General features: G+C 46.4%; 1 protein-coding gene across 1 annotated transcript in view; it reads right to left on the bottom strand.

Moving 5' to 3' along the window:
* LOC112946783 (glypican-5-like) overlaps positions 1-27,814 on the bottom strand; it is a 373,787-nt gene that overhangs the window by 69,191 nt on the left and 276,782 nt on the right. Inside the window, exon 8 of the transcript XR_003249298.1 lies at positions 5,797-5,901. The gene's annotated coding sequence lies outside the window, so the exon portion shown is untranslated. The remainder of the gene's footprint in view (positions 1-5,796; positions 5,902-27,814) is intronic.

Raw genomic sequence — 27,814 nt, 5'->3', positions numbered from 1 at the left:
TCTATTCATCTTCTGCTTTTGTTGCATTTACTCATGGTTTATGGTCCTCCAAGGAGGATAAATGATCAAGGCATGTTCCCACATTGTTATTTGTCTATTTGTCTGTGCAACAAAACACGTGTTCAGCACTAAGTACAAGTTATTTTTCATGGGGAATGCAGCTTTAAGGCTTTTCAAGGTCACAGGGCTTTAGCAGAGAGAAACCTGCAAGTGCCTCCTGCTCGTCTGCTGCCAGCTCGCTCTTTGATACTTGCACCCCAGGCTGAAGTAGCCTGGGGAGCCCATGGGCAGGCCAAGTCCAAGGAGGAACAGCCACAGAACGAAGTGTGCCTGCATTTTTGTCTTTTGCTAGTGCACAGCAGAGCACACAGGTACCTAYGTGCCAGAGATCAGGCCACCGATGGCAAACGCCAGCTCCTCCTTCAGTGTATTTACCTGGGCGGAAAGGTGGTCCCACCTTGCACCCGGGATGCTGCCATCTCTCCTCCTGCCTGCTTTCCCCACGGGCTCAGCRTGAGGGAGGATATTTTGGTTCAATCTCATGTCTGGGAGCAGGTTAGGAAGGTTAAATTCCAGCAGTCGGGTTACRGTGCGTGCAGCGCTGACGGATTGCTAGTGTGCTGACCAGTGCAGAGCTCTCCTTGGGCAAGACACGGCTCTTTGCAAGAATGCTGCCCCTCTGCACCATGAAAACAGAGCGTTTCACAGAGCATCGTGTGGAAATGCAAAAGCAGTTCAAGTACTAGTAGTTGGTATGCAGACTAAAATTCAAACCATGAGCTTTCCATGTTTACACTGAAGTCATACAGGCGTAAGCACAAACGTATTAACTTTTTTACTCTAAACATAGCAAYGTGGTGTTACAGCAGAGGTGACACTTTACAACCTCAGAGACTAGAAGGTGAGAATCAGTATTTTTGCCAAACGCTCATGCAGCAAGAGACAACATTGTCCCTTTCAGACACGCAGTTATCAGCATCCATCCTGGTTTTTGGTTTTCTCCCCTTCAGAAAACAGGGATAGAGCCTGGTCCAAAGCCAATCTAGGCCAGTGTTCTCAGTGACTCGTACAGCTCTCGGATGTGGCCTCCTATCCCCCAAAGGCTGTAAATACAGGACACGGCTTCGGCAGCGTGTGTCCCCGAGCGGGGAAGCGAAACACGCTGCCAAAGCAGATAGCAGGTAATGCCAAACATCTGCTGCTCCAATCCCCCAAACAAAGCTCCATTCATGCCGAGGGTTGTATCAAATATTTATAAAACACATAGTCACAGAGGAACTCAGATTCACACCTCCTGATTATCTTTTGTTCTTGTATTTCTTCTTCTCTGTTTCAAGTCRACTAAAAATAGCCGGAGAAACGCGAGAGGAAGAGTTTTCCCAAGGCGTTGGTTAAATGTACTCGTTAGAATAGGCTTGTTTCCTGCTCAGAGTGCTCACATTTGCACGTATCAGATCCACTCACTCATTCCCATCAGCGGGTCCAGCAGCCAGTAAGTTAAAGCAGTTTAATTTCAGGCATTCTATATGTGCAAGGCTGGTTAAATACTTGAGAATACAGACTCAGCTCTCATGGAGGGGGACATTGAACAACGATGTCAAGCTATCTAATGAGATACAGTTTAATGTCCTGAAAGGTGAAACGACCCTCTGAGCAGCAGGTAGTTTGCAGGAGATTACTACGAGGACTACATTGCCAAAAATGACTCACAAAATTGTGTTTGACAAAATCGCTTTGACACACAAAATAGTGGATTGCTATAAATCAGCCAGACACTACACCCCATTACCCACATTACTAATAGTTCAGCTTTTAAGCTGGTGTTTGATAGTTGCTATCCACATCTGCCACCAAGCCCTCTTTCCTATCACCAGCAAGCACGCTGGGCAAGAATGGTTCCCCMATAAGCACTATGGCAATTCCCAGTACATCTCTCCCTCCTCTTCCTAATTCTTTCTTTCTCCTTGGCCACTTTGCCGTTCAGCAACATGCTATAAATCCCCAAACCATGAATGTGGTAATGTTGCTCCCAGCACAGCCTTCTGGGCCCATCTCCAGTGTCTCTGTGGTCTTAATAGAGCTTGAAATTAGCTCCAGCAGACAGGAACTGCCAAGCTTTTTGAGTTTTGGTATTCCTAAAGCATTCACAAATGCTAGGCATGTTTCCCAGCCATCCTGTACATGGTATGGGTCAGAAGAAACCTCAAAAGCATGGCAGTTCAGGACTTGGACATAAAAGCCCTTGGATGGTGGACGTTCATGAGAGCAATTAAAATTATCCGACAGGAATAAGGGAACCCTTGGAGACACTCGCTTGCACACACACACACTTTGGAACGTAATCAGCAGAGAGCACAAAACTCTTGCTCAAATGCTCTGCTTTTATGGTTGTAAAGTGGCACTAGAGAGTAAGGCGCCCAATGGTCCTGTGCCGCAGCAAGCCGAGCTACAACTGCAGACCTTATTTCCTGCTCTTCCCTGCACTGCRGCACCTCAAAGAGCACTAGAGCCATCCAGCTCTGCAGCCTGCAGAGTGGCTCTCATCAGATGCCTCCAGTTGCCACCTGCGGTCACCAAGATGTGAGCTGTGATGTAGGAAAGAGCTCCTTCCTACCACTTGCCTTCCAACCCAACCCTCCCTGGTTTTGCCTTTTGTCCCTGCAAGGCCCATGCTCCCCTCCTACTGCCACACACTTCAGAAACTCACAGGGATCCTACATATCTGTGCTTATTGCTCTCTTGGCAGCAGGTTTCAGCACGCTGAACATCCCATGCACTACCCATGCACTGTCTACCACGTGGGCCCTACATCACTCACCCTGCAGCGCACGCGCTAGGTTCCAACTCCCAAATCCAGAGGCACAAACGTCCTTTGGGTCCCCGCACCTGTGACGAGGTGAAGGGGAACCCAGCAGCTACGTGGGCACTGCTTCGCGCGGCACCATTTCCTACACGCTGCCCATTCCCAGCAGCTCCACACTTTGCCCTGCCCAGGGAATCAGGTTGCTTCCCACGCAGATCCTTGCCTCATCCGCACGGGAATCAGGCTGCTTCCATGCGGATCCTTCCCTCATTTGCACCCAAACAAGTCCCTGCATCCACAGACTTCATTACTCAGGCCTGCTTCTCTCTGTGCTGTCATTATCGGCATCACCTGCCAAAACCCAAAGCTGATGCACGTTCTTCCCCCAGTGGATAAACCCTGCGAGTCTCTCCGTGCACTAAAGCAGCTCATTTATTTGGCCTCTAGCTCTTCAGCACCGCATGTCACCCCACGATTAATTCATCCTCTCTGTACTGAAGGCTGCACCACATTGAAATCTGCATCCGAGCTGGGCGCATAATTCATCAGCACTCCAATATYGCCGTGTACAATGCGCTCCTCTTGCCATAATGGGCTTTTTTTAATCTTACTGACAACTGAAACGTTGATATTGTTAAGGTTAATGATCCACTAATAAATGCCAGTAAACACTTTTACCCTCAAACAGTCTTTAATCACAGCTGCTGCAAAGTGCATGTGGCATGTTTTGCACCTAAACAGCTTTAGGAGCAGCATTTCCTACGTATCCGAGGCTCCCTTTTGCTACCAAAGTGGTTTCTCTGGCCCTTCCTGGGTTTGCCTTGGTGTCAGATTCTCTTAGTGTTTTACACCAACTTTGCACATGAGTGGCTGGCTTTTCTTTGCCTCTTCTCAGTGGGCTGCACAGTGTGTTTTGTATGTGCTGAGATGCCTTCGATCAGTACCTTACAAATGGTGAATCAATGCAATCAGTTAGCTGGCTAATGGAGAAAAGAGAAAGCCTGAGAGCTTTATTGGGGTACAGTCACCTATAAGCTACTCTCTCTGATAAAATATACTCATCTAGGGCAAGGAGGTCATGAAAAGCCACAATAAATACTGATTTTTCAAACTTTAATTGTCACATTTTAACCCTCAGCTGCTTGTGGGGAGGGACTCGCACTATACTGAGAAAAAAGGCATGCCCAGTCAACTCAGGTAATCACAAAGCCGACGTGCAGAGAGGGCTGGGAAKGTCTTTTCCATTTTTAATTCATGCTATTTTTTCTTGGACTTCTCCCAAGCATTGAACAAGCAAAATATATGSAGCACTTTACATTGTGTTCTTGGAGATACTGCCCCAGCTCTCTTTAGCCAAGGCAAGTAAATATAGCTGCACTGGGGCCAGAGCAGCATGTGGCTGTCAGCTGATGAAATGACCCTAAAGAGTAATTTCTGACTGCAAAAAAAGATAGCAGAGATGGAGATCACAGCAGGCACAGGAAGAAGCGCTGGGAAAACAAGAATTCCCATTCAAGACAACCCACATTTTGCAGCAATGAACGGATGCAGGTAGGGGAACCTAAACYGAGATACGCAGCTCTCAGATTCCATGTGTGTTATCTGCACTGGCAAAAAGAAAAAGTGCTTTGCTTTGGCATTTACTCCCCTCACGCTGCACCAGGCGCTCGAGCCAAGGGACAGCACTTGGGAAGGACAATGAAATAAAGGAAGCGGCGAGAGATATATATTACCTGTGAAACAGGAGGCTTGGGGAGAAGTGTCTTTTATTTGCATTAGGAAGCATAGCTCCTTTAGAAAAGTCAAGGTAACCTTTTTTGCTACGGACACCAGCCAATATGTCTTAGCTCTGTTTGAAATATGCAGTGCTGTGAGAGGTAGCTCCTGAAAGAGCCCCCTTCCCTTGTGGAGAGGGCAAAGTGTTGGATCACTAGAGCCAAAGACAAGCGTGACGGCCTGTGCTGCTCAAGTGCAGTGTATGGAAAGATCATGAGAACGTAGGAACTGYCCTCCTGGGCCAGATGTGTGGTCCAGCCAGCCAGGAACCCCGTCTCACATGGTGGCAACAGGAGGAACTCCCCAGGGACAGCAGGAGCTGTAACCACCACAGCCCGTTCCCTTCGTACTCCCCACGCTTCCCGCTCCAAAGCCGCCACTCCAAGGACGTTGCAGGCTACATCTCTGCTCAGCCCTTTGGGCCACCCTTTATGGACCTCTGGTCCACAGCTTGTCTAATCCCTTTCTGATCTGCCTGATAGTGACTGTTGCTACAGGCTCCGGTGGCAGCCAGCTCCAAAAGTTCGCTCCCCTCTGTGTAAAGAGGCACTCTCCTTTATCTGTTTGAAACCTTCTAGCTTCACTGAGCCCTGTGAACACTTTGAACCACTGGAGTGCCTCAAACAGTAACCCCTGCTGCACTGGAAGATAACAATAAAAATACATATGTGGTCCCTATTGCAGGCATACAAGGACAGTATAAGAATGGGTTATAAGCCTATAGCGACAAAGAAATATTTGCCCCTTTTGACTGATTTGCTTCCAAATTACACTATTAACATTATATTGCTTTAGCCTACAAAGCAGCCTCGAATGCAAAGACAAAAAAAATTACTCATTATAAATACGTACACCAGATGTTCTGTATTTTGCTCTTATCTGCAGGTGGGAGTAAAAGCAGACCTGGGACTCCCTGGTTGTGGAGGTCTGCTCACTGTCTGGAGCTTGTGCAGCTCCAGAAGAGATACAGGCCTAAGAGCTTCACTGCTAACATGCTAAACGTTTTGCAGGATCTGGCTGTTGGTTGGGCCACAGTTATTTCAAACTGTGCTTTTCTCTGGCTCCAATTAAACTTTTGCAACGAAACGCAGCTGACAACAAGTTTTGAATAATGTGCCTGATCCTTGACATGAGTCAGGAAGTCTCAAAGCACAGGGCAAAGTGCAAGGATACCACCTTCCAGGAGAAGAAACAACAGCCCTTAATTAGAGTCTTACCTCAGATGTTGTTGTGAGGGATGAGCCACAGATATCAAAGATATCCCGAGGCAGAGCTGATTCTGGTGGTAAGTGATCAGTTCAGATATGGCGGCTGGTGGATCCCTAGAGGCAAAAAGAAATGGAAGAGATTTTGAGTGTAGCCTGGAGACACAGATGCAAAGACTTGGCATTTGCCCTGTGAAATTCTTGGATGCACTTGAAAGCTCCTTCTCAAGGATTAAAGCACAGCCTCAATTTGTTTCATGCCGGGAATGAACCGACACCATCGCGTTCTCTCAGGCTCATTGGCAACCAGTTTCTTCCAATGGCTGCAACTGCTGTTAGGCTGCAGAATATGCACAACCACAGATGGCTGATAAATGCACTGCCAAATTATTTGCTGCATGCTACTGATGCAGGAGTTTAAGAACAAAATTTAGGAGTTGGGGCACTCTCAGTTAATGAAATATTGGGGAGAATTAGGTGTAGAGGAATACTTTGAATCTGCTCCCAATTTCATGCTAACAGTCTCTAGGCTGTCTTATTGGAGCTCAAGGAGAGGCATTTTCTCTAAGCTGTGGGTAGCTCACGAGTTGACACCATTCCAAGTGGGAATTAGCCCTTCAGAATGGGAATTGCCCCTGGACAACCTCCCAAACTTCATCTTTCAGCAACAACACTCAGCCCCTCCGCGGCTCCACATACACGCTGGGTGAAATGCAGTGCTTGCAGGGACACAGAGGCACCCATGTTTCTCTCTCTTTTCTTTTTTAACTCTTTTTTAGCCAATTTGGGGGTATACAGATTAGTGACGCTCACATCAAAGGCACCCAGGGGCTCCCTCCCTCCCATCAGCAGCTCCTAATGGAGCCGCTCATCTGCACCTCTGAACCTCGTTAGGCCTCAGCCAGAGGTGCTCAGGTGCTTCCTCCCAAACTGCAGCCCTTTTCACTCCCCACCAGGGCTACTCCCACTAAAAGGAAGTGCCCAAAAATCTCGGAGCTGGCGGTGTGGACCTGAAAATACTGGGTATTCAGTTACACTGTCTCAGGCGTTGGGCTACAGCAGCATGTTTGATATCACCCTTGCCCAACCCACAATGACAATTTGTTTGTTCCTATTCATTTTGGAAATGGGTCGTGACAATTATAACTTTGATATATGTAAGCTTATAGATAGTGGGTATGGGTGGATTCAGTGGCAAAACTGCAAACCTCTGACTATTCCTCTTCCAGGCCATCCCGCTGTCAATACTTAWAACATCAACATATCAGCAATAACATCAGTGCCCAAAACTCTGATAAGACTCCCTATTAAACGGCCTCAAATCCCAAGCTTTGCACAGGGAGGTCGCATTTCCACAAAGAAATATGCTTAATTCTGCTGTTCTCTTGAATATGTGCCAAGCTGCCCATCCCTTCGCCTTCCCTGAGTGTGATAAGGAGTCATCTTGTAGCCGGCGGCCTGGAAGGCGCAGGAGAAAACACTTCCAGCCCTGCCCTCGCTTGGGTTTAGATGATTCGGGGAAGTTTATTTTGGGACGTGTCACAGTGTTCTCTTTCCCTTCAGTTGCCATGGCTGCTGGGGAGGCAAGGCACGACAGCACATCTGCAGCGCGCGCACTTCTCGCTAGCTCCCCGAAACGCCAGGCGCGGGCAGGAAAATCCGCCGGCCCCACAGGAAAACTTGCCTGCAGAGGTGCTTTTTGCTGCCATTCAAATAAATCGTTGCAGAAGCCTCGGGAGGACCTCTCATCTTCTGGGGAATGCGTGAATATACAGATGAAAAGCTCCGAAATCTCCGCTCTTCCTCTCGTGTGCGCTTGAAACAGCGTTACCTTCAGTTCTCAGATTATTTTATGAAACTGCCCCACACTTTAGGGAAAGGGGTGTGCGCAGACTGTGGGCAGAACATTGCAGAGGATGTCCATGCATCCACCCTTAGCTGTGTTCATGGAACGCTGGTTGGCACTCGATGGAAACCGACACTCTTTAAATATGTCTCTCTGCATGAAATGGCACTTGTACTTAGGCAGTGTCACTTCACATCGCGTTGTGTCATGTCATCTTATTTGGCACCAAAATGATATACCATGACATATGATGGCACGTCACAAGCTATATTCCCAGTATTTGGTCTATTTGATTTAAATATACGGCTACTTTGTCCATCTTTTTCACACTTCCTTTTTCCTGCAACTGATGGGAGAAGCATAAGACYAAGTGACAGGGTAACCCAGGAGCAGAAGGAGACCGTGGATGACAGTGCAGTGCCAGGGGCTTATGGCAGTGGCATCACTTTAGTTAACCTTGCATGCCTCTAGTTCCCCTCCGTGCCCGCGGAGCATCCCCTGTTGCTGTAATGTCAGTTTGTCCCCTGAAGCCTGGAGAGTCACTTGCAAAGCCCAGAATTAACCCACGGACTAAYGCTGAGCGTCATTAAAGCTGTTCAGCCTCTTCATTTGGCTTCTTCCTCGGGTGCCTTTCTCAAGGGCATCCTGAGGAATTTGACCGTTTGCCTCATCCCAGACGAGGTCTTTTCTTTCCTGGCCTGGATTAAGGTCTCAGACTCAGCATGCAGAGTACGAGCTCATGTTGATTAGTCACTGCCCTTTCCCAGTGCGAGCATCACCATGACGGTAACATCGCAGTATCTACTTTGCCAAGTCTTCCTCATCAAAGTCAGAAGAATCCCAAATAGCCAGGCAATATATAGGTGCCATAATAGCACCCTGAAATCATCTCTTTGTGCTTTTCAGATCAGTATCAGTAATCAGAAAGCAATTGGTTAGAACAAGAAAAGAAGATAGAATTTTTTGCTGTRATGCCGACAAGCCTTCAAGTAGAAGCACATTGCCAGGCGGGCATGAAGAGAGGCACAGAGAGCTCAGACAATAAAATGCCACCTCCCAATTACCTCAAAGGCAGGGGCTTCGCTTCCAGCGCACCCTTCTTCAAGACTGATTTGTTAGGGGCTCAACTCGCATGGAATGAAAATTAAAAAAATCTGCATCGCTCCGAGTCACAGCCACGATCAATCACACCGGACAACCAGTAAATGAAATATATGGCGTCTTCCACAGGAGGCAGAGGAAAATTAATGAAGATGCCCGATCTCCTACYCGGGTGCAATCATAAAAACACAGATAGGCTCTCCTGTTAAAAACCCAACTTTSTACTGAGTTGTAGATTGTTGTGCACAGGTAGCTCTGTGCAATTCCACTGCACGTGGCAGCCCTGCCCGGCGGTTTATGGAGAATCTATAAGGGAGCAGCGTATCCAAATAACGTGTCGGGGGGATTTAGATGGGGACAGTGCAGTAACTGAAATTGGATTTTGGACAGCGTCTTGCTCACAGCCAGTTGCAAGCTCCTTTGGAGGACACACGATCAGAATCTGGATTTTCATCTCCCTTGACAGCCTGCGCTCAGACTCACGTCGCAGGAGTAGCAGAAGACACGACCAGGGATAAAGCAGGATGTGAAAACTGTTTACCTCTCTCTCAATTCATCTGTCCAGAGTGTCCTCCAGGGATCAGGAAACAGAAAGCTCTTGGTGAGTAGGAAACATCCAGGCATGAGCTGAAAGGTTTTGCCGGTAACTCTAGTTCAGAGCCACGTTTCTCCCCAGTGGAAACGGGCAGGTAAGGCAGCCACGTGGAATCTCAAACTCACATAACAGAGAAGCCCATAGATGTCCTTCTTCTCTTCTTTAAAACTTAGGAATTGAGTAATTCTTAACTACCAACAAGGTTTTAACTCTCTGTTTAAACATCCTTTCTGTGCACAGATGAACACTGTTTACGTTACTTTCCCTTCTCTCCCCAGTTTAACAAGGCTTCATAAGAGACTGAAATGATCTCCCCAACATCTTTTGCTGCTTAAGAACTCACAATACAGCAGATGTGTCACCTTTCAGCACGTTATCTATACGTCCGACGGGCAGCTCATCTGTATCCAAGCCAACCATCAGTGAGAGCCGATCTCTTCAGCCCATTTCTCAAGGCCATTTCAAGGGGCATCTCAGCAAAAGCTTCAATAAGCACCGCTAAGAAAGTGCCCAGAGAGACAAACACAAATGGGGCAGCAGCCTAAAGACACATCAAAGGAGTCACACGGGCAAAACACCCCACCACATTAAGCCACTCCATCCTTTGGCCCCTTTGCATTTTTAATATTTCCTATTCTATACTTCAAGCCACTCATTTTCTGGATTTTTTTTTTCTCTGTGAACGTTTTATTCAATATCATTTATTACTTGATAATCACAGGAGAGTTTCTTGATGAAGGTTCACTAGATTAAAAGCTGGCACATTGCCCCGCTTACCAGGTTAATTTTCATCCCTATCAAAATGTTACAGCGGTTGGAATCAACAGAACATTTTTGCACTTGCTGCGAAGCTCAAGAGTTAAAGAGAAACCCACCAGGTTAATGTCTAACAGGAAGCAATTCATTAAAGTTTTGCTAATGGAATGTTTCTCACCAACTTCCCTTCCGAATACATTTCACAACCCAAAGGAAAAACTAAACCTCGAGGAAAAGGGGGCCTAGTGTAAAAGGCTGACAGCCAGGGAGGACTTCTCAGCACGCAGGGCTGTGCTGGCTTGTGGAGTTCAGGTCTGCAGTCAGAAGTGCCTGTCCACCAAATTGCTTTCCTAAACATGGCTTTTCTGTTGAAAAAATCGCTTGCACAAAAATTTTGACACGTTCCCTTCACACATTCATCTCTCTATGATGAGCATCTGGAAATGAGTTTCATGTAACTTCTTCTGTCCCTTGAGGAGCCCAAACGTTTTTGTTTTCCTTTAAAAATCACCATTGTCAGAGTCTAAATGACCTTCCCAACCTGAAAATCCAGCAATTGCTTTTTTAGCCTAGAAATAATTGTTAACTAGAACATGGAGATGTTGACCCTTGCCTTCTCTATCTCCCTACTTACCAGAGCTCAGAAAATGAAAAAAAATTTGCTTTCAACCAATGCACAACTGTAAAACTACAAACGCGACGAGCAAATTTGAAGCCTGCTAGTTTTACGATAAAGATTAGAATAATGAATATATGTATTTATGCAATTTTTTGTGCGCTTTAATGCATCCGTAACTGGCATTTAACTTCTGGAATAATAGCCTAAATGCAGCCCTTAAGTTCTTTGCAATTAAATGCTTGCCGATGATTTTCACCATTACACCCTGCTGTGATATCCTGACCGCCGCTGCTACGGATCCGCTCCATGCGGAGCGCCGCTTCCCGCAGGAAGCCCCTTGGCACCTTTGGAGGATGGGGCCTGCTGCTGAGGACTGACACCTCATTGCTCAAATGGTCGCCGCTCATCGCTCACCRCTGCAGGGTGGCAGGACACGCGCTCGAGGCTGATGATGCACGGGAGGAAGCAGCAGGGCTTGCTGAGCGCTTCCCTGCAGCTCTTCCCTCTCCAGATAGTTCCTGCTAAACTCGACTCAAAAAACCCCTCTTAAACATTTACACGACCTGAAAGGCTAGGGCTGATTCCAAGGAGGTTGGAGGCATCCCCACCTCGAGCTCCCGTTCGCAGCAGACACCCAGCTCACATAACACCATTCGTGATCTCTGCCCCATTCCAACTCCTTCTCCATGGCTAGTTATTCTAGGAGCTGCCCCAAAACTTCCCTGCTCTTAAGGGGGAATGTCCTTCTATTTTTCAGCCCAAGTGTATTCATATTTGCTACTCCAGTTTACTTTTGCCTTTTACTAAGTAAAGCTTTGGTTAGGATTCAATGCTTAAGCAGAACGAGCCAACGTTTCTTGGCATTATGCACCTCATTTGTGTTGCAGGTAAGAAATTCCAGCGTAACTCATCCAGAATACAAGTTGTTAATCATTTCTACCAGAATAAGAGAGTTCACAGGTGTTTCACAGAACCAAGAAATTTCAAAATATCTTTATATACAGTGTGCTTGGTGTGTTATGGAAAAGGACAAAACGCTACTTAAAGTGAGTGGGGAGAAAGAATATTATGGTTGGAGAGCAAATTCCAGCTTCTTTGCTGGAGAAATTAGAGGTGGTTTTGGAAGGTTACATCTGACTTTATTAAGTTTTCTGTAAATCCAAAGAAGAAAACTCCAACAAAAGAAATGGAGAAATATTGTTTTCAGATGCTTAAAACACTGGTCTCTGGAACAGAGGGGCTATTACTGGGTAAGCAATTGCTCTGGCAGCCACCAGAAATGCCAGGAAGCAGAGGGAAATTGTAGCCTCTGCTGCAACTGCATGGGAAAAACTTTTGCTTTTGAAAAAAAGTGAATTGTAAAAAAAAGCAAATTGTCAAAATTTTTTTCCTCGCAGAAGGAGATTAGAATTTCTCTGAGTATTGAGAGTTTAGAAGATATTGTTTTTAATCTCTTACATTAAACTGGGAATATTTCACAGGAGCCGACRGAAATGAGCATTCTCATGTCACTATAGCTTCTGCCTATGTTTTCCTTCTGAAATACATTGACACAAAAGATACTCACTGGGAAATTAAGAATAAGGATTTCAGAGGATTCAGCCTCCCCCTATAATGAGCAATCTGGGATTTATCCTTTGGAAATCCTGGCAGTATTTTTTGGAAAGCAGATCTGAGAGACGGGCAACGGACCGAAGCTTTTGCAGGGCTTTAAAGCACCTGTGACTTCTGAAAGAGGCAGAATTTGTTTTGAGATTTTCAGCGGTGGAAGCCCAGAGGGCTGACTTAAACTCAAGTGCAAGTTCTTGCAATAWTCTAATTAAGATGTCAGGCAAAGTTCTGGGTTATTACTTTTCACGGAGAAATTACAATATAATTGTTATTGTTTTCTTCTTAAAGTAGCTGATGGGGTTAACAGAGGATATTTTTAAGAAGCTTTGCTTATCTAGACTGAAATTAAGGCTCCCGGTCAAATAATGGAATAATGTGCAGTGTTTGTTATTAAGCACATTGTGAGAGCTCAGCTGGAGTCCCTCCCCTGTATCCGATACCATTTGTCAGGATTCTCTCTTATGCTGCTGTAACTGCCACGGTCCCCCTGCACTTCAGCTAACATACTACAAGTAGAATTTATCCTGCCTTATATACCCTGAGGTTTGCTGTAAGTACTGCCAGTAATGTTCAAATTCTGCTGGAGAGGAGCTYGCTTCTGTGTTGATGTTCCCTGGCTTTCAGGAGAGGCTGCTGGCCCCTGCTTTCCTATTGAGCATCCACACCGCAGCAGTGGCTGCCCCTGGAAGCAGCCGCGGCAGYGCCGGCGTGTGCTCCCGCAGGGCGGATGCAATCGTATGGATGGGCGTCTTCCCAAAGCCTTCCTTCCCCTCTGTGGAAGGGCCCTGTCCTCTGGGAAGAGCCCCCTACATGAGGACTGTGTCAGATGTGCAACACACAGCAGTGTTTCCATGACTGGAAACCATGGAAGATCCCACAAAGCAGTGACCAGTGTTTACAGAGGTGAAGGTTATGAGCTWTATATTTTATTAAATGACTGCCTGGAAGCCCTAGTGTGGGAGATGTTCTGCATTGCTGTGAATCACCAGGAGAAGAGCTGAGAAAACATATATGCTTTCCTCCTGCAGGTCAGGAGTGCACTCCTGTGCGACCTTTGTCCTAATGTCACACAAAGACATAAAATATCCTCAGAAACAGCCTAGAGTTTATTAAACACTAAATAATTCCACTRCCAACCCGGCATCTTAGACCTGCAAACCACCTACAGAGAGCAAAGCAGTATGAGCCAACATTAAAACACAGATACCGACACACGCACATAGGGTCCGCTCTTAAGCGATTAACTTTAATAAGCACTTTTTCTAGAGCATATTCTTTCTGTTGCCTGAATGACTGTGGTCTTTTTTACTTTAACTATCCTGCCCAGTGAATTAAGGCAACATAAATTATTCAACTATATCTTGTTGTGAATCTTTAATGAACAACCTCTGTAGCAGGGAAAAAAAAAAGGAAAAAGGCTGGACATGTAATTTCTTCTGTCTGCAAAGACATTCCCTAATTCCACAGCTTATTAAAAAGAGAAATCATTAAACTAATATCTGATGCTAGCCTATATTTCATGAATACCGAGAAGAATTGGGACCAAATATTATATTACTGTCAGATTTTTAACAAGGCATGTAATATATTCACAGGCTGCTGGAAAAAAATCTAAAAGTTCTATGTGAACAGCAGTAAATTTCTGAGATATAAGAACAAGATCACCCCTTCCGAGCATCACTACTTTCCAAATTCAAAGATGTAGGCAGATGCAGCAGAATCTAAACTCTCAAAGAAAAATATTATCTGCTCTCATCTCCTGTAAGCAACTTAGGATAACTGGAGTTATGCTTCTGTATGTTTAATTAGAGCTAAAAATACTTGCCAGGGAAGAAGTCATTGACATCACGCTTTGACAGCAAACCGATGAATCCACATGCTTTGCAGATAAAGATATTGAAACTTCCAAAATATTAATGTTTAATAGCTAAATTTTATGAAATGTTTAAAATCATCCATTATTCACCAGCGCCGGCTCAATTATTTAGCGCTCGCTACGAAGCGCGGGCCGGCGGGTCCCCCGGGAGGGCTCCGCACGCCGCCCTCCCRCGCGCTCCCCTCTTGGCGCAGGGGCCAGACGCAGCATCTTGGCTCCCTACCTGCCCCCGGCTCCTGCTCCCACCTTGCTGCTGAATTAACCCCGTGACGCCCGTGCACAGCCAGGATGGGACACRTTCCCATGGTGTCCTGGATGGCACCGAAACAGCCCACCTATAAAGCACTATATGGTCTCCAGGGCCAGGCTGATGTGCTACGAACCACAGTGCCACATCAAGGACAAGGGTCTTTCTGTGCACTTTGTGGCTTGGCAGGCAGAGCCTCAGCTCTTTGGGTTAGGTAGCCACCTATGCACGGAACCACCCCCCACGCAGGAACCTCCCAGAGAGGCCTCCCTTCACTTGTCCATGCCTGCGAACACCAGCAGGACACGCGGGCTCCAATCTTTTTGGAAACTGTAATCTTTTTGCTTGTTAAGTCTATGCAAGTAAGGGCTTGTCTGGAACTGTAAGTGCCTCCAACCAGGTTTTCAGGAATAGCAGCCCTCTCGATGCTGGCTCCGGCAAGGTGATTTACGGCCGTCCACTCCATTTTCCTGACAAAGCTCCAKTCAAAGGGAATCATTGACTGCAGCATCAGACCCAGCGCCACTTTGTTCTCAGCTTCTCCAAAGTCAGCTCAAAGATGGAGGATCATTTTTGTTTGTTTGTTTTTTAACAAGGTCCTAAACTTCAGCACATGCACCCTCACTTTGGGCACCCAGATTCAGTGGATGGGTCCCCCAGGGGGCTGAGGATGGAGAAGCCAGAGCAGACAATGCTTCAACTCTCTCAAAAACCTAACAATATTCAAATGTTTAAATACAGTTCTATGCTTCTAGTTGCAACACCTGACTGCTTAGGACTTGAGCTTGCCTTCTGCTGGGTGAGCACCCTGGCGGCCGGGCTATAAAAAGTCCCTGACTCTCTCAGGCTGCCCCCGTGAATATTTAATGATGTCAGGCACTCTGGAACAGCTTGAGTGGAAGCACCAGAGGGTCCAAACACAGCCCAGGGTGGCCCAAACTTACAGATTCATGGGGCACAACAGAAGCAGTAGCTGCATCCCAAGCAAGGGTCCTGCCTGCTAAATTCACGGATAGAAGGCATCACCATCACCTCTTGATCTCAACATGGAGAGACCAACGCAAGAGATCTGCTGAGGATCAAGATGCTTTGAKGAGAAGGCAGACAGGCAGGAAGACAGATGAGAAGACCATGTATGGGCCCCGAGGAGGCTTAGACAAGAGATGTAGCAACAAAGCCACTCCAGAAGCTACTGTCCTAGCCTAGTCCCTCCCCAGAGGATGTCTGGTAGGCCTGAAGATCTGCTGGTGTAAATTAGGGCCATCCAAAACTGGCACCTAGAGCCTCAATTGCCCCCACATGTATGAGAAAACAGCTTTGGTTTGCACAGGGCATCCAGTTATGCCTGAAAATGACTGGAGTTGTAATTAATGAAGGACCTTGATGCTTTTAAAGCAATATAAATAGCAGTAGTGAGCAGCACACAGGGGCCTGTAGCTGTCACAGCTCAGTCCTTGTGCCTGAGCACTTAATGGGCACTGGAGAAGTCCCTTTGGCCTCTGAAGTGGTGGATCACAGAGCACTTCTCCCCTCTCCGGTCCCTCGCTGCATGTGTCTCCGTGGCCAGTGCGATGGCCTCTGAGAGCAGGACCCACCGCCCCTGGGGGGCCCTCCCGCGGGTGCTGGTGGCAGCGGGGGCTCCAGGTACCTGCCGGGTTTCACCAGCGCTCCCATTGYGGCTCGAGGGCCAGCTGTGCACGGCGCTGCGGGAAGCGCTGCTCACATCAGGGCTRCATCAGTGTCTCATCCTGCCCCTCTCCTGTTTGTGTTTGGGCTTTTTTTTTTGCATTTAACACATCACAAAAAATACCTGAGCATTTTACCAACATAACTACTGCCTCTCAGGCTGTCTCCTCTAAGGATCTGTGCAACAAAAGCCTTTCTTAACTTTACTGAATCTCATCTCCAACCCTGCTTTCCATTGGTTTCATAAGAATCTATCATTACTTTCCACCTTTTTTTCCAGGATTTTATAATGTGTCTATTAAAATGATTAAATACCTGTCTGCTATATTATTCGAATTAGGTCTTAAATTATTCACGTATATTTAGACAGGCATGTAATCAGATTGCTGCTAATATTAGTATTCTCTGTAGAGCCTAGTTAACCCATTCCTCAGGCCCTGGAGGAGGATGGTGGCTCAGATTTAGTCTTTTTCCAGAGTGAAAAATAAAGACAGCTCAGAGCAAAAATAATGCCAATGTGTTCTTCACCTTTAGGGAGGTTGCAAGGCACATAGGTGTTTTTAAATGCCTTTGCCCCTTTATTTTTGACAAGAGGAACACATCAAGGGTCCCCACATTTGGAAAGGGGATGCCCCAAACCATTAAATTCATACAACTCTGCTACATCTGAGAAGATTAAATGCACAAGACGTGTGTAGCAGCTTGCAACTTTTGAAACAATTCTCCAAATGGAGACATGATTAGAAAATTGCCTTTTCTGGGCAAGTTTATGGGATATTTATCTGTCCATTTAGCAGCTCTGTGGCAGGTTGTCAGATATTATTTAACCAGGTATTTCAGCAGGTGGTGCTCAGGGAAGGACCTGCTGAGGATGGTTTGAACTTGACCCCGACTCCTCATGCAGCAGCGGCTCTGGGGAGAGCTCAGCACCTTCCCAGCCTCTTTCCTCACCTCTTTATCTAATCTTCTCTAGTTTTGCTAAAAATATGGGCTTAAGCCCTCAACTGAACCATAATTACACCGGCCAGCTTGGAACTTATTTCCTTGGAAATGGAGAGCTCTGCAAACAAAAACAGAGTTCAAGATTCCTATACTGTTTCCAGTGGCTGTATTCAACATGCTATAAAAGCCAGACATGGATTTATATAAGTTTCCTTGCAATGAGAAGCTTCATGGAATTTATGGCACTTTTACCTGTTTGATACAGTAGAGAACTGATCCAGAGTGAGAAAATTCCTGACATTCTTAAGGCCAGAATGCATTAATTGCAGCAGTAAATACATTTTTCATAAATACTAACAATAAAATAGAGTGAAACACAATAAGACTCCAATATATAGTATGTGTTTGAAACGTGCATCACTCCCCTGTGCATGAAGAAGCCAGGGCAGCCAGGAACGTGGCCGAGCTTGCGGGACAGCCTCAGAAACCACTTTCCCAGAGGAAACCCTCCACACACTTGGTCCCCCCCACCCCGTGACCTTCTCCCAGCACTCCCGCTGCATCCTGAACGAGCCCTTTTCCTTGGCCCGAGGCAGCTGCCCCCGCTCCCGCTTTTCCCTGCGCACCAGGAGTGGTGGGAATGCTGGCGGGAAGCAGGAAGAGCAGCTGTGGCAGGGAGCGATTCCCTGGCCTCAACCACAACTGCAGCCTCAGCCCCAGAATTACTGCGAGGAGGAGCGGGAGCCTGGGAATGCCGCAGAAATCATTTTCCCTGCCTCTCTGCTGAGCAGGAATATTCTCCTCATCTTCTCTATAAATGCTCAGAGGAAGCAACTTCTGCTGGCAGAATGTCGCTTACGAGTAATTCTATCACATTTATTACGTCTAAACACTGGTAAATATTTGGAGAACTGGAGTGCAGCATATAGGGTTCTAAGAGATTAAAAAGAAATAAATTATCTTACATTAGCATATAATATTATTTATCCAAGATAATTAAAGCAACTGAGCTAATCACTAAATCAACTAAATTTTCATTACCGTGACATGCTTAAGGACTGCAGGTGATGCCTGCTTGGAAATGTTAAAATAATAACAGTTGGTTGTTTAAGCTATAGCAAAATAGCATTAAGATACACAAGGTGTTCTTACCATTAATCTTAGATAAAAGTCAAAGTTGTAAGACAGTATTCACTTGGTTGGGAAAGTAGATTTTTAAAATACATACTTTGCCCTCTACAAATATTAACTAAATATCACAGTGCCCTTAGATATCTCACAGCTGGGAATCTCCTGCACCAAGGCACAGCCCTCCAAAGTGGCCGTTTACAAGCCCCAATCTTTTGATATTTCACTTACTGCTTTAGAGAGACCCACCCTGCTGCTTGGGTGCAGCTGCTGCCTGAAAATTATCCCCTGTTGTGGCTGTTCAAGATACTCAGCAATAATTTTGGGGGATTAAGAAGTGACTGGTCATAAGCATTTCCGAGCCAAAGAAGAGGCAGGCTCTAAGCAAGGGCTAATTAAAGCAGAGTGGGTTGAAACGGATGGGAAAGGGAAGAGATGGGGCAGGCAGGGATGGGAGCAGAGCACAACAAGCAGCTCAGGACCTCCCCTTCCAAGAGGCAACTTCTCATTCCATCTTTCCCCAACCGGAGGCGTTTGCAGCCGCTCGCAGCGAAAGGTCTGCAGTTAGCAGACGCAACAGGGCAGGCTCTGCTGTCCCTGTCTCTCTAGTTACAGCTGGAAAGCAATCCCATTTTTATTGCTAACCACAAAGCAGTGTTAAATCAAACTCTAAAAAAATATTTTATGGTTTCTAATAAAACGAATTAATTGCATTCCTCCCCTCTTTTAAGGCTTGATTACTCTTTGCACCCATTTTTCCCACATCTAATATGAGGCTGCATTTTCCCTATTAACATCTGTACGATGCCCACATTCCTCAGTATTCTCAGTGACAGGCCTGGGAAACAGAAACAAGGTCACCCCAGCAAAGGGAATTGAAACAAGCTGTGCAGAGGGAACTAGGAAAAAACACTCTTTTAAAGCCATAATTCATGCAATCCATTGCTCAGTGCATGCTAGRTACCTTCCCCTGTGCCTCAGCTCCTTGGGACTGTTAATGTTTTGTCATTGTCACCTTGAAAATCTGCTCTCGCATACACCGTGCAGCCTTGCACTTCTAGTTCCTATGTGTTGATCCAAGTGACATCCCATGGATGCCCCTTTGCTGGGAGCCCGAGAGGAGAGAGGAAACCCTTGGACCAAGGGCAGAAAAGGGCCCATGAGCAGAGTGGGGCAGCAAAGGRCACTAAACCACATGTGGAGAGCCCAGCTTCTCAGGAGGACCCTATTTTCAGCCACATACTCTCGGTTCTGGTGCAAAGCCTCACTCCAGGTATTTTGAAACCACCACTTTGAGTGAGAAGATTAAGCAGGAAGATGGTTTAGACTCACCTTTCACAGCTCATCCTTGTCAGCACTTGCATTTTTCATTGCAGGATTTAATGTTGAGGTTCTACTSCTTTATTCTTACTCACCTTTTCTGCAGAGTTTTCCTAGGCATTTATCTCTTTTTCCATCACCCTGCTTTGCTTAATTACTTGCCCCTTTCTTTTAGATAGTGCCCTCATTCCCTTTCTGCTTTTCAGAATCATTAGCATCGCATTATTATTCTTAACAGCAGCACATTTATGTTTATTACGCAGTGTTTGCAAATAAATAGAGAATTCAACTTCTGGCTGTATTTATCTAAAACTAAAATGAGAAAAATGCAAAGCGGGTTGAATTTGCACCTCATTTACTTGTTTTTGAAAGGAAAAACTTTTAATGACTTTAAGACCACTGCTTTGCATTCAGTGCTTTATATAGCTTTGGCTTCTATATGAATCTTGAAAATATTTATCAAATCCTAAGTTTTGACCACACAAAATGCACCAATATAGAAACTTTTTTTTTTTTCCCTTGGCTTCTGCACTTTTCCTCCAGGGAGTTTTTAATAACCAAATCAGCTTACCAAAATGCTTTTGACTAAGCTGTCATGTTCAGCCCTGGGAAACACTTGTTATTTCACATTTGACTTCATAAACTTCATAAAAGTCTGAGTCTGCCCATCTGGTGGTTTAGTGCTCCAACCAGGGTGTATTTTTTCCTGCTCCCTCCTGGCTGTGCAGTTACGGGCCACTTTGACAAGCAGACTAAACCAATGGCCCATCCTTCTGCCGCTAAGGTCAAGGTCAAAAGCTCCCACAGACCTCAGTAAAAGCAGAGCTGAAGCCACCTGCATCCCAACCAGGCAATCCCATCTGAGCTCCGCACTGGGCACATTCAAATCAGTAACACTGTTCAGTGCTTCTCTAGCTGATCAAAGCCCGCTGCAGCTGAGGCTCATGCATGCAGAGATTCCTCTGGTTCTTGTTTTGTAGGAGAGGCAGAAAGGGGAAGCTGTTGGAGTGAATCGCTCTGTTTGAGCTCATTTTGGTTGCAACTAGTGCCCGTCACTGCCACTTTGTATAAACTTGCCTRGCCTCCCGAGCGCTGAAGGGCAGAGTGGCTGCAGGCTCTCAATCAGCCTCTTTCCAAAAAGAAAAGGGAGCTGAGAATCCCCAGCCTTGAAAAACAGGAGGAGCCCTCAGCTCCTGCTCGGGTTGGGCCGCATGGGAACCCAGGAGCTCATCTCACCCAGCCCCTGCTTGCCCTGCTCTCTGGAGCTGCTCTCCCCGGCCGCTGCCTCTGCCTCCTCCGCTCTCCCTCAGCGGCAGCTCTTGTCCCTCTGCTGATGGACACTTTATCATTCTGCAGGGCCTGTTGGTAGCCCAGGCTCTTCCAGCTTCACATCCCAGAGCCCAAACCTGCTGCGCTTATCATTGCTCTTTTTCTCTTTGCTCCCTATACCAAAGACACTACCACTCAGTGAATGCATTAAACCATATAGGTAGCAAGGCGCTTGCACACGAATCCAGGAGCCTACAGTTGTGTTGCATTGACAGGAACATTTCAGCTTCATAAATACTTAACCAAGTGACTGCCTGTAGCTGAAGGAGTCGCTTCAGAGCTGATTCTCGCTGCGGTCAAACCACCAAGCTGCTTAGTGTTTGCTTACTGCTTCACATGGCTACTAAGAGAGCTGACAAACTGGTTGGCAAACTATTGGAAACATCTCCGAAGCGGTGACCCTTCGGCTGGTACCTCGGGAACGATAGAGGCCGAGAGTCTATTAAACACCACATAAAGGACCAGGCAACGTAATCAGGTCATGGCGTACAGCAACACCAGAGCCCACAGACGCTGGGGTAAAACACTGGTGGTGGTTAATTTATAWCCAGTACATGCATGAGAGCAGACGGACAAGTTGTCTTAAGGGTTTATACTGGGATAGCAGTGAGCTGCAAAATAGAAGGTGCAAGAAAAAAAAAGACCGAAATCCCAAAGGACCTTTCTGATGACAGGGAAGGTCCTAGCAGTGTTTAGTGGGACCCAGAGAAACGCTGCTCCTTAARAAGCAGTCGGTGGCAGCAGCTCTGCGGGACAAGCTCAGTGCAAGCCTGMGGCAGGCAGAGAGCTCGCACAAATTGGCTCCCAAAAGGAGGGCAGTAAAACAGCGCAAAGGAGATGAATAAACCCCCCAGGAAACACCTAAGCTGTAAGGACAGCAAGTGGTTTGCACCAGCAGCCAGGGATTCCCTGGGCCCGCAGCTGTGTTAAAAGCTTAGATCAAAGCAGCAGCCTGGCCCTTCCCCACCTTGCYCATTGCTGCCTCTTCTTGACTTTTGTCATGCTACAGATCTAGGCAGCAGCCTCCTAGAGCAGGTGGGACAACCTGAAATTCCAGCCTTGTAAAGCCTTCTGTGGGTCTTGATACCCTGTAACATGCTAAAATGATAGGTATTTTTTTTCTTTTTTTTTAACTCTCTAATATAATCCTCCAGAAAGCAGAGGGAACTCCAACTATATTTTTCTTTGACTTAATATAAAATTCATAGATTCACGCTACKTTAAACTACTGAGCTGTTGGAAATAGCACAACTCCACTGAAATCAGAGGAATTATACCAATTGACTTGAGCAGGAGATCTGACTATTAATCCCAGTGCAATAGAATTTATTTAGGTTAAGTTCTGAGCATCCAGCTCTTTGGTGACAGCAAAAAGCAATCTGATTAAAAGCAATTCTGACTCARCTCCAAAGAAGAGAACTTGGTTTCAAAGACTTCTCATGTACCTAAGGGCTTACAGTACTACCTGACAGCCCAGGAGTTTCAAATCACTTAAAAATAAATCCCAAGAGCTCACCTTGGCCTTACAAAATAATAAGCCTGGAAGAAAGGGCTATGGCATCTGACCCCATTACAAAATCCTATCACAAGCTGATCGGGCTCCATATTAAAATCAGTTTTTCATGCTCTTCAGCCCTGTTATGCCTACAGTTCTTCTAGGTCCTCCTAAAGTCACAGATATTTGCCATCCGTTTCTACTAATTTAACGGAATTAGTTCTATACCCAGTCCCTGATATTTACCCCCATATATAGATGTATATTTAACCGCTGARGCAAACCTGCTAAGTTTGCTTAGTCTCCACTCATAAGAGATTTTCCCATTCCCATGAAGTCATGGCAGCTCTTTGCTTTATTTTTTACAGTGTCACTTAACCCTCCCTAAATACAAATATCCACAGTTACTCACACAATTTAAAAGGAGGCCAACCCATGCCCTTGCACACAGCTCTATCCATGCTACAGAAAGTCTGCTGTACAGCAGGACTGCATTTATTTTGCTTGCAGTGACAGCCATCCTCTGATCAATACAGATACTCACATCTTGCTTCTGTTTCTTTCTGGACTGCAGCGCTTCAGCAATACGAGAGATTCTTTTTACTAGCACCTAACAACGTAGCCTGCGCAGCTGAATTTCTGCTCGCTTATGTTAGATCAATTCTCAGATTTTTCCTGTATATTTCGATCGTATTTTGGATCAGTTTTATAAGTATGCACCCATTTTAAATGCCATTAATAAAAATACTAAACATGATCAGTCCAAGCCCATCTATCAATCTTCTCCAGCCTTTCCTCTCCCTTCCATACAACACACTGTTGTCTCACATTCAAGCTGCTTAATTCTTGTTGCTGCCCATGTCTTCATCATGTGGGGTGACAACTTGCCACGCGGCATGGCCACGTTGGCTGCACTCTTGCTTCGCTGAGGTGCCTCTCTGCTTTCCTTTCCACCTATGTCCGTGCCTGCCAAAGGGCAGCAGTGCTGCTCACTGTCCTTGTCCAGGGCTCCCCGAGCTATGAGAAAGCAATGCTGGGTGATCAGTGGAAAACAATRTTTGTGAAAGAGTCTGTGTTTCCCCACTTGATCTAACAAAAAGTATTTCCTCCTCYGCAGCTARACTCTGCCTCCCTTACAACCCTCTGCAATGCCGCTATTCCTACGGCGTGGAAAATGCAGTGGCTACCCTATGAGAGGGCAAATACCCAAAGTGAAGCGGCATGACTGCACGTACCTTGGGGTTTACATCAGGAGATGTAAATGTACATTACATCTCCTGTACAAGATGTACATTAGTCAACTTTGGACTAAATGCAAGAAAAAATGCTATATTAAATGAAGAACAGTACTCACACCTGCTTCATCCATCCCTATTTGGAGATTTCTAATACAACGTGGGGCAAGCTTGCCAGAAATGAAATATTGCACATCAATTATCAAAACAGTGCAGCAGATTTCCTGGCAGGAAGAAGTGCTTTCTTGCATCTTTACTCTGAACTCCCGTCATCCTCAGACAGCTCAGGTGCAGACTATGGCCTCTGAAGACACAGAGGGAACAAAATGGGAACAAAATAAAAGCTTGGTTGGTGCTGCCATATCTGCCCATTTCCATTACAGAGGACATCTACAGCAAACTGCCAGCAAGGCAAAGGAGAAAAAATGCATCCTTGCCAGTAAGTTCCTCACACGTACCCATGGAACACAGATTACAGGTTATTATGTCAGTAATAAAAGACAACTGTGAATCAGCAGGTGCACTACAGTAGTAGCAGGAGACCAAGCACTTCTTTGGTGCTACCTTCGCAGCACTTACACTAAACAGCATTCTAAAGAACTGAATGTCAAAGTATATTTTCCAGTATTTCTAAATTACTTTCTTTGCCTCTCCCTAACAAATTCCTCAAAGCATGACCCAATCTGCTAATAGCCACTGCTGCAGCACATTCTGCTTCTGCATCAGGTTTCACAGCGTGTGTCATTAGCTTCCCTCGTAAGCACCATCATTAACCTGCCCTGTGAACAACTAGGGATGACACTTCTCAGAGGCGCATTATGCCAGAGATGACGATCTCTAGGGCTGATTTTCCTGACCAAATCACTCGGACAGACTGGGAACATGGGAGACTGGAGCTGTTTAACGGCACCAACACCCAGAACAGAAGAGCCACACACGGCCAAAGCCCTTTCCTGTTGTTCCCAGCTCTTCCAAAAGGTTGGGGTACAGAGGAAGCTAATGTTTCATTCCATTCCTCTCCAATACCTGCTGTGAGTGGCTTAAATCAACCTCCCCCCTCCCCCACAGCRTGGCAACAGTGATAAATTATTATAATTCACCAGCAGAAAGGTTTGCATGTGCATAGGAAAGGCTGGAATTGCAGCACAGCAACTTGCTGTGAACACAGGAGGGACAGAAATACAGACACAAGTGGCACAGAAAATTGTGTCATGATTGATAGCCTTCCTGGGAAGAAGGTAGGAAAAAGCCACACACCACCTGGGTTAAACKTTTTTTTTTAAAACGGACTTAAAGGAGAGCAATTCATGTTGCTCTATCAGCAACATTTGCTGAGCCAAAGGAAGACCATAAAGAGGCCAGAAAGCACCAAGTTCCAAGTGCAAACAGGTGCTGCACTGGGTCATCACACGGTTTCTACTCAACAAAACATTTTCCATATTTCTTTCCTCTCTGCTCTTGCCACGTTAGAGCCATGTTCTGCCTACATACAGCATTTTCAGCAGTGCCAGGGCATTCACTGAGCTACACAGTAAATCATTACAATGCTTAGAGCAGAGGTTTATTCACAGTTCCTAGAACCAATTCCCCGTTTTYCTCTAGGAGAGACAGGCTCAGCCCTGTACGCAGCCTCTAAACCCTTCTGTCTTCTGCACATGACCAGCAGCGCCACGAGAACATTCAGCCTCTTCCTAGGGAGAAATATTTCCCTCTGCTCTGGAGGAGATGCCTGGAAGGGGATGGAGTTGGCAACACCACGTGCGGTGGGTCCAGCTGCTGCTACAAACCCACACATCTGTCCAAGGAAATAACAGCTTCAGCCGCTGCCGCTTTCGCTTCCCTCTGTTGCCGTTTCAAAATAAACCTGCCCAAGTGGCTACTGAAACTGCTTTGCTACTCGTTTTGCTGCTGGAGAGGGGCAGATTGAGACATCTGTTCGTAAGCCATGCAGCAGTTGCCAAGACGCATGCTTGGAAGGCTGGCTTTGCACAGCAGCGAAGTTGCTGCTTCTGCTCAGATGAGAGTTCAGCCCCTGGAGAAGCTAACTGCGGCCACGGAAGTCTCCAAGGAAGCTACCACGTTGGCAGCCTGCTCATTTCCCTCAGGACAGGAGGATTTTGCAAGTGTGGTGGAAACGAGCAGTGCTTCCTACTGACTTGGACGGAGTTTGTGCTGTGAAGCCTGTTACACTCAGCTGCGTGCACGACCCTGATGTTTTAGAGGTACTGGTCACATGTATGAGCACCTGTTTTACACTATTTTTCCTCCCCTTGTTGAGCATGCATTCCTCTTCAGTCACCCACAGGTATGTCTGCTCCTAACCCCGGAGGGGGCTAATAAACATTAGTTTAGTTACTCTGAGGTGCCAGGTGGCCCCACCTGATTTTAAAGCTGCCATTCTTCAGGGTTCTCCTACTCCCTCCCAGGGTAATAGATTTACATCTATTACAACACGTTAGTTCTGGTTGGTTTTTTTTCTGTTCATGTCCAACACTTTCCCACTGGAAAGCAGGTCTTGCCCTCAGCTTCACTGCAAGGACTAGAGCTGCCCTTGTGCAAATGCAGGTTTTGCTGTGGACCTTAGGCTGGAGCTGCAGCCTAGCCAGTCCAAATGGTTTCAGTTCCTTTTGTAGATGGGTCTGAATCAGGAAGAGGCTTCAAATGTGCAACCCAAACACCTTTACAGGGGGAGGACCTTGTTTTGCAGCACTGCCAACTTCAACCAAAGGCTAAATGAAGGTTAATGGATGCTTGTTTTGTGGCTTTCCTGCTCCCTCTTCTCTGGGATKACAGGGATTAGTGGCACTTGAAAGGCAGCTTATCATGTAAAACTTCAAAGTGCACCCAATGTAATCAAGAGCGAGTTCTGGCACTGTACACTCAATATCATCTGCTGCCACAAACAGGTCCTCTCAGCAAACAGAACCACTATCGTATCTAGTTACCTCCTAAGATTACCAGCCTGGTCTTCAACACAAGCAGGACAACAATATTTCAAAATATCAGCATATTCTGTGGCACAAAATATACATGGTCTGGATAACTGACACAGAAGAGACGAGTGCTTAGTTTTGCAATAGAAGAGACCTTACCCAGTGCCTTGGACATAACAGCCTCAGCTAAAGGGCTGCTGTCAGTTCAGCCCGTAACAGCATTTCGTGTCACTGAGCACAGACCTGGCAGGCAGGGAGAAATCAGCTAGACAGGCTCTAATGCGATGAAAGGATTTAGTGTGTTCTGCATCTTATTTTTTTTTTCCTGTACAAACCTGTAGTTCTCGAGATGGGTTAAAGAATTACGAAAAATACAAAACATGCCCATGATGAATTAATAAAGCCCAATGAGGCTCGCACGTGAATCTAGAAGTACCCCAAACAGTAACAGGAAGCAGCTAAAATGATTCCTTCAGTGTGCTCTGGGCAGGAGTTAAGTAAAAGCAGGAATGCTGATGTTTCCAATTCATCTCACCAGCGGATCCAGAAACGGTCCTCAAGGCACGGCCTGCTGGAGGCYGCGGCCTCCCTCACCAGCACCATCCTTCCCATGGGAGCAAGCCCAGAGATGCTGGGCACGGGCTGGAAGTGCCCAGGAGTTCTGTCCCAGGGGGTATCTCAGTATTTAGTGAAAGGGCTTGTTCTGAGCTAGAACAGCAGTAAGAAGCTCAGGCAGACCCAGAGCTGGGGGCATCTTGGAGAAAAATTATTAGAGATGTTGAGTGCCCCAATAGACCCCCCACCACAGAGGGAAATTTGCACTTGTCAAGTTCCCATCCAGCTGCACYGGTGATGCACACCTACCAAAACAGCACTGCCTTTAGTACCCTCTCAAGCTTAATCCATAGCAAACCCCACAAAACAGATTCTGAGCATAGGTGATGAGAGCCAAGCAACACGCAGTGGCCTCCTGCAAGGTGGCTTCCCTTGGCAGAGTGCAGTGGGTTTAAGCAGCATTCGTGTATCACCACCTGCATATCTGGCTCTTCATCACCAAAACAACACACACCATCTTTTCTGCAACTGCTAACTAGAGCACTCGCCTCCCATTGCTGCAGCATCTGCCCCAGCACAGTTTGGCATTAGCGAGCACACAGGCTGCCCCAAGAAGCGCGTTTTGCTGCGGCTGCCCTGGCAAGAGGCCTCCTGCACTTGTCCACATTCGTTTCTCTCATGGTCCTTCAGGTAAGCGGATGACTCCCATGTGAGGGGCTCTGCTCATCCCAAAAGGTCAACRCTGCCACATGCAGC

This window comes from Nothoprocta perdicaria, unplaced genomic scaffold (assembly GCF_003342845.1).
Source record: "Nothoprocta perdicaria isolate Ctin4 unplaced genomic scaffold, notPer1 scaffold_217, whole genome shotgun sequence".
NCBI classification, from domain to species: domain Eukaryota; kingdom Metazoa; phylum Chordata; class Aves; order Tinamiformes; family Tinamidae; genus Nothoprocta; species Nothoprocta perdicaria.
The sequence above is the reverse complement of the archived record's forward strand: the minus strand, read 5'-3'. Positions and strand labels throughout refer to the sequence as shown.